Below are 7030 nucleotides of genomic sequence, written 5' to 3' on the forward strand. Positions count from 1 at the left end.
CGAAACATCATTCCTAAACTTGAACCAATTAAACAGACTCTTACATGGATCCCACCAATCACTTCAGACCTCAAGGGAGGAACAATGGGCAGTGATGGGAGGGACCACGGGGTGATAAAACCTTGTGTTATAGACTGAAGAGGTGTGTTCCTGCTCGGGACTAGCTCCAGGAATGTGTAGTGCTGTGGGTGCTGTACCTTGGGTTCATAGCTGAATTAGCTTAAAGTGTCTCTAATCACTGTAACCCAGATGAGTAATTTCAATAAGGGAATTTGGCCTGTGATTTTAATAAATTAAATTATGAAGTTTAAATTGAGTGTGGCCTCATTCCTGACACCACACAAGTATCAATCTACTTACGTAAATACCCCTACACCTGTAATTATCCAACTCTGCAGATATATAAACAGAACTAAATCAGGAGGGATTGCAGGCGCCGATGTTCCCAGGCTCTCCCTCGGTCTCTTCCTCCCGTGCAGAGCAGCTCTCCTGGACGGGGACAGCAGATGGGACACCTGGGAAGCAAAGGGAACACTGAGTCAGGATCGGGACGTTTCCCTTGGCAGCAGCTGCACTTCCATCAGGGAAGAGAAATCTCAGAGCCTCCCCAGGAGGTTTAGAAAGAAAAACCAGGCCCAGCAGGCCAGGCTGTGGCGAGCGCAGCCCCTGCGGGACCGTCTCGCAGCCCCCGGCAGCGCGGCACAGCCGGCACCGCTGCCGGGCCCTGCCGGCACAGCTGCCTTGCCCAAGGACAGCCCCTGTGCCGGCCGGGGCAGCCGCGCTGAGCGGCCCCAGCACGGGCAGGGCCCGCTCCTGCCCAGCCGGCCAGTGCCCGCGGCCAAAGCCCACGCCAGCCTCACGCCCACCCTGCCTCACCGGCCCTGGGGCCTCAGCCAGGGTCTCGGGCGGCAGCAGCAGGTCCCCGTTCACTGCTCTTGCTGTGGCCTTCAGCTTCTCCCTGCTGGTTCTCATCAGTCCTGGGTCTTCTCAAGGACTTCAGGGCAGCTGTGGCAAAAGTGGAGGCTCTGGAATTGGTTCCACAGCCTGGCAGAGCCGCAGGCCCAGATCCCTCTGTGCTCCCTGCTGGCCCCCTCCATCCCCTCAGCCCTGCCATCCCCTCAGCAAACCCCCAGACCCCTCCCAGTTCCTACAGACCCTCAAATTCCTCTCACCCCCCTCACTCCCTTCAAACCCATCGAGTCCCCTTAGACCTGCCACCCCCCTCAGCCTTGCGGAACTTCTACCCCTCAGTCCCACCATTCATTCCCCACTTTTCCCAATTCCCTCAGCCCCACTGTTCCCCTCAGCTCCCTCTAGAGCCCTCAGTTCCTGCCACTCCGCTCAGTCCTCCCAGTTCCCTCAGTCCTAACACCCCCCTTAGCCTGTGCCACTTCCCTGTCTCCTCAGTCCCCACCAACCCCAGCAGCTGCTCCACACCTCTCTGCTCCACCATTCCCTTCAGCTCTCCCAGTCCCTTCAATCCCCACCATTCCCCTCTGCTCCCCCACCATCCCCTCAGCCCCACCAGCACCTCAACGTCACCGTCCCTTCAGTGTCACCTCTCCCCAACCCCCTCTGGCTCACCGTCCTCCAGCAGCTCCTCAGGGCACAGTGCCTGCGGCCACCGGCAGCTCCCACCGCTCCAGGGACACCGGGGCTGCAGCTGCTGCTCCGCCCGGCCCGGCTGCCAGCTCGGAGCCAGCACAGGAAGAGGGGACAGAGGGGGCACAGGGGCAACAGCAAGAGGTGAGAGAGGAAGCAGAGAAAGAGCTTAAAAAGCAGCCTATATTTATTCAAATATCAACCTATCTGTCTAAAGTTCCATATACCTACAGATATATAAATATAACTATGTCCATTTATAACGTAACGAAACATCTATAAATGCAACTGTGCACATCTATAAATATAACTACATATATAAAAACAACTATATACATCTACAACTGGATATATAAATTTAACTACTCAGATCTATTACTACAACTATACAGACATAGAAATACAACTATATAAATCTCTAAATATAACTACAAAGATACATAAATATAACTGTACACATCTATAAGTGGAACTACAGAGGGATTGCACCTGCCTGATCTTCTCACAGGCTCTCCCTCTGTCTCTTCCTCCCACTCAGGACAGCCCTCCTGGAGAGGTCAATCAGATGGAATCTGGGAAGCAAAGGGAACACTGAGCCAATATTGGCCCTTGTGCACATTTCCCTTGGGCAGCAATGGTCCTTCTTCTGAGGGACTGTTAAAGATGGCCTCAAAGGCAGACTCTCACTTGGGAATTTGAAGGCTGCTCTTTCGAGAACAGAGAGCATTCCAAGTTTTCAAAACCTCCAAAGGTTTGAAGTATCCCGATAGAGTCTCAGCACCCACAGTGCAAATGTCACCCACGAGAGCTTGAAGCACAGACAGTCCCAGCTCCCACACAGAAGCCCAGCCTTGTTCCTCCTCTGTGCTGACAGAGACACCTCAGTCCTCACTGAAACGGCTGAAGCTGACGGGTGCTGTGAGCTGGGTTATGAACCACATTGGGACACCCGGGTTGGTGACACAACTCCCACAGGGTCAGGGTTACTCATGGCTCTCTGGCCACAGCACAGCACTCGGTGTCAGTGCCTCTGGAGAAGCATGGAGGGCAGGGCTCGGGGAGGCTGTGCCAGGGCAGGATTTGAACGAAAGGCACCAGGGAGCACCAACCCTGCAGACAAGAACTCAACTCTTCTCATCTCCCTTCCTGCCAGAGGCAGGCTCAGAGCAGCCGCCTCAGAGCTCTCTAAAGCAGTGTGGGCTCTCTCCTTACCAGGCTCCTCGGGCTCTGGGGAACTCTTCCCGCAGCTCTCGGTGCCAGGCAAAGCTCCCTCTGCTGCAGCCCTGTTCCTGGCCTCCCCTCCTGAAGACTCGGCAGCAACATTAGCATTCCCCTTGAAAGAGAACCAGAAAGAAAGAAACCCAAAGATCACTCCATATTTTCTTGGAATTACTTCAGGGGTACAATACATCAGAGCCTGCCACATTTCCTTCTCTTGAGGAAGAAAATGCTTTTGAAAACTGCTGTGTGAGAGTTTACAGAAGACAGAAGTTCATCACACTTGGCAATGAGATAGTGGGGATCCCAAAAAAATCCCACTTGCCACCTTGACTCTGCCCTTCCTGGCTAATAAACCTGCAGCAGGCAGTGGGTCTGCATATTAAACAAAACAGAGAAATTCTTTGGCAAAGTTGTATAATAATACACAAAAAGGCCTGTGCCAACACAGGAACTGAAAAGTCCAGACACGTGTGGGAAGAGGCAAGAGTTAAGAGGAAGGGGATTCCTAAACCAAAGAGGGAATCTGTCAAACACAAGGACTCATGGTCTCTGACCGAATTGCTCTTCCACACAGAAGAAGCCCCTGGGATTAAAGGAGTCCTTAACCCTTTCATGTCCAGCATCATCATTGTCCTGCTCACCAATCACACAAGTCATGGGGCCTCAAAACCAACACTTCTGCCCCCTAAAAGCTCCACTGCTCACACACTTTCATCCCTTGTTCCTAACAAGAAGTCTGGCCCCCAAAGGCCTTCAATGATGGAGAAGATTGACTTCTCAAACACAGTCCAAAAGCTGCCAAAGCTTCCACTTCATCACCATAAATGCCCCTGCACCAGGGATTCTTCCCAGCAAAAGGAGCACCCAAACCTGGCCACCACAGGCTCACACCTCTCATCCTCACTAAGGGGGGAGACTTTGTCATCCCTCTTCTCTTAGAAATCTTGCTTGACCAACAAGAATTCAATCACTAAACAATCATGAAATCAATTCAACTAAAGAAGCCTTTGCAGCAACGTTCACAAGCTCTCAGCCCAGCCCCTTCATTCCCACCCAGTGGAGTTACCTGAGCAAAGGGAGACCTTTCAGCCACGGATCTCCTGATCTCCCGAATCACTTGCTCGACCTGAAGGCCCAGATCCGCTGAAGGCAATTCCTCTTGCCCAGGTGCATATTGTGACCCACTGGAGGCTGTCGATGCTGCACAAGCAGCGCTGCCAGCTGGAGCACTGGAGGCTGAACTGCCCGGCGTGGCTGCAGGAATCCAAACACATTGGTCAGGCTCCCGAATGTGGCTTTGGGACACAGAGCTCTATTGCTGCCTTGCAGCAAACTCAATTCCAGAAATGTATTCCAACTTCCCAGGGTATTGGAAGACTGATTTCTTCCTCTCGAATAGTGTTTCTTCTAATTGATGGGTATGTATATTAAAGGACGGATTGTAAGGATGGTCTACACAGACAAAGACTTTATAATCACAGCCTTTTCCACTTCCCCAGCAGCTTTTGGATGTGGCTGCTTCTGAGTTTCTCATCCCAACAGACCACAGAAAGTGGATTCACCCAGGAAGAGCCCAGATCTGCAGAGACACATGCTAAAATTCAACTGTGATTGTATTGTAAAAAGCAACCTTGTGGGTGAGGCCATATTCTGCAGCTGCAGCAGTTCTGGGGACACACAGAGCTCCCTGAAATTTAATAGCCTTCTTTTCAGGAGAGACAATCTGCAAACTCTGCAATATCCTGTCAGCATCCTAGTTGGGCTTCATTCAGTGAAAGATGGGAGTTCACCTGACACTGAGCAGTTGTGGACAAATGCTTTTTGCCTCACCACTGGCAGTTCCTTCCACTCCCATCAGTTGTGGGCAGCCAGGACCTGGGGCTGAATGTGCTGCTCAGCCCAGCCCGGCCCGGCTGCCTGCCCAGACTCTAGCATGGCCAGAGGGGACAGAGGCAGCAGAGTGGGGACAGAGGTGGCAGAGCAGCAGATGCCTCGACAGGTACCAAGAGACGTACCTAATTATCCATTGATATAGAGCATGTGAAAGAGCGGCCTCTAGAATGAAAATCTTAGCTTGATAAGTGTCACTATAAACATCTAGAAGCGTAACTAGAGGAAGAGGGGTTCCAGCTGCCCCATCTTCACAGCCTCGCTGTTGCTATCTCGAGCTCTGCAGCTTCTGTGCCGGAGTGCAAGGAGTTGTGATCTCTTAAAAGCATCTTCAAAGCGAAGCCGCTCACCAGGATCAGCTACACACTCACACACGCATGCACGCTCAAATGCACGGACAGCTTCAGTAATATGGGTCGACGGCAAAGAGGCAGGAAGAGTCTTTGCATAGAGTTCCACAGGAGCAGTTCATTGCTTCCACACTGTGAAGAATTCCAGAGGCCAAGATGAGAACAATGGAAAGCTCAAGTTTAAGTACAGGAGTGAGGCAAGCGCCAGAAACCAATGGTCTGTGGGCATGGGGGCGGTACAAAGGTGGGACTAGGGAACGGACAGTAATGGTGAAACTCTGGGGGAGCGGTGAGGGGCAGAGGCCAATGGGGGGAACCTGGAGTGGAGAGCTTCCTATGGCATGGAACAGGTAAGGTAGCAAGGGGGTGGAGCAGCCAACAGCCAACCGGGGAAGCAGAACTGGGGTAGATTACCGTAACAGAACAAAGCATTTTGGGAGAGGCTTCTCTTCTCACCCTAACTGGTCTCTGGTACTAGGGACTGTCTTACCCCAGAACTCTGTCCTTTGTACCACAGGCTAACTGGCCACCACAGCTTTCCCTGGGCTGCCGCGCCCAGAGCTGTCCTCCTGCAGAGGTTCAGCACGTGGGCATGGAGGAAGCCAAGGGCTGCAGAGCCCCTGCACAGCTGCCATGGAGCTCTTGCCAAGCCCTGCCCAGCAGCAGCCCCTGCCGGCCCTTGCCAGCACCTTGGGCTGACTCAGGGCAGTGTGGAGAGGAAGGTGGGCAGCAGAGCCTGGTACATCCATACCTGGGCTTCTTGGGCTGCCAGAGCTTCCTGCGTTACTCCAGTCTTCTTTGGTGTGTCCTCCTCCTTTTCCTTTCTGGCTGGTATTCCCTGTCTACTGGCCAGGTCTCTGCTCGCTGTCTTTTCTTTCTCTTTTTCTCTTCCTGGGGCTAGCAGCCTACAAGCCTTTAGCCACAAAGTTGGATTAGAGAGGCAAAGGCGGGAGGCACGAGCGCAGCCCCTTCTTGTTGGAACCAATGTGGGCTCCTTTTACCTTCCTGACGCAGAAAGGCTCGTCAGGGCTTCGGCCTTGGCCAGCGACTCTGGGGAGCTCTGGTGGGTGTTTGGAGACAAAGCTGGAGCTGCCTGAAGCAGAAATTCTGGAGATGAGAGGTGGCAAGGGACAGCCTGGAGGAGGAAGGGAGTGATTTCCAAATGGCCCCCTTAGCTCCACAGAGAAGACGCTGCTTTGCATCAGCCCCCTCTGGCACAGTGCAACTGCCCCCAAAGAGACTGGAGGGAGCTAGGATGAGCTGGGGTCTGAGCAAAAGGCCTCTCAAGTGACAGCTCTCCCCCTGCCACTTCTTTAATTTGCAAGTATTTTGTACATAAGGCATTAGGCAAGCAACCTGTGGAGTTTTCGTTAACGTGTCAGTGTGGGGGGCAGGAGGGAGGGAGGGAGGAAAGGAAGGGATGAAGGCAGGGAGGGAGGGAAGGAGGAAAGGAAGAAGGGGGAAGGGAGGGAGGAAGGGAGGGAGGAAGGGAGGAAGTGTGCCGGTTTGGCCAAATTTAGAAATACATCCTCTGAGAGAAGGCAGGTTATAAACCACCCCTCCCCCACCAGGTTCAGGAAAAAAAGAAACTTTTTCCTCAAAGGAAAGTGAAAGAGATAAAAACTATTTATTTAACAAACACATTGGAAAGGATAATAATGCTAAATAATAAAATCTCTCGCTGTGGAGAAAAACCGAGGAAAATGTTAGAGTCCTCCCTTTGGTCTCCCTCCTCCTTGAAGCTGGGACCTGGCCCAGGGCCAGGCCCTCTGTGCTCAGTGGAAAGTCCTCCCGATGTGTTCTGATATGGAAGCAGTCCAGCAGAAAAAGGAAAAAACCCCAAAATTCCCGGAAAAACAAAGTTCAACTCTCTGGAGAAAAAAAAAAAAAAAACAAAAAACAAAAAATGGCTGAACAAGCAAGCAGGGTCCTTTCTCTGCTCCCAATCTCCCAGCCGCAGAACGCAG

The 7030-nt window shown here is 52.4% G+C and overlaps 2 long non-coding RNA genes across 3 annotated transcripts; both read right to left on the reverse strand.

Moving 5' to 3' along the window:
- Positions 1–419: 419 nt before the first annotated feature.
- LOC125320128 lies at positions 420–1970 on the reverse strand. 2 transcript variants are annotated; one of them, XR_007201015.1, is made up of 3 exons: positions 1585–1970; positions 877–1005; positions 420–515 (listed from the first exon to the last, which is right to left on the reverse strand). It is a non-coding gene; the product is annotated as an uncharacterized LOC125320128 (long non-coding RNA). The 2 variants fall into 2 exon arrangements; XR_007201016.1 differs by having other exon boundaries at positions 867–1005.
- A 113-nt stretch (positions 1971–2083) lies between these two features.
- On the reverse strand, positions 2084–3966 carry LOC125319498. Its single transcript, XR_007200765.1, has 3 exons — positions 3890–3966; positions 2815–2935; positions 2084–2174 (listed from the first exon to the last, which is right to left on the reverse strand). It is a non-coding gene; the product is annotated as an uncharacterized LOC125319498 (long non-coding RNA).
- Positions 3967–7030: the final 3064 nt, after the last annotated feature.

The sequence above is a fragment of the Corvus hawaiiensis genome, chromosome Z (assembly GCF_020740725.1).
Source record: "Corvus hawaiiensis isolate bCorHaw1 chromosome Z, bCorHaw1.pri.cur, whole genome shotgun sequence".
NCBI lineage: Eukaryota > Metazoa > Chordata > Aves > Passeriformes > Corvidae > Corvus > Corvus hawaiiensis.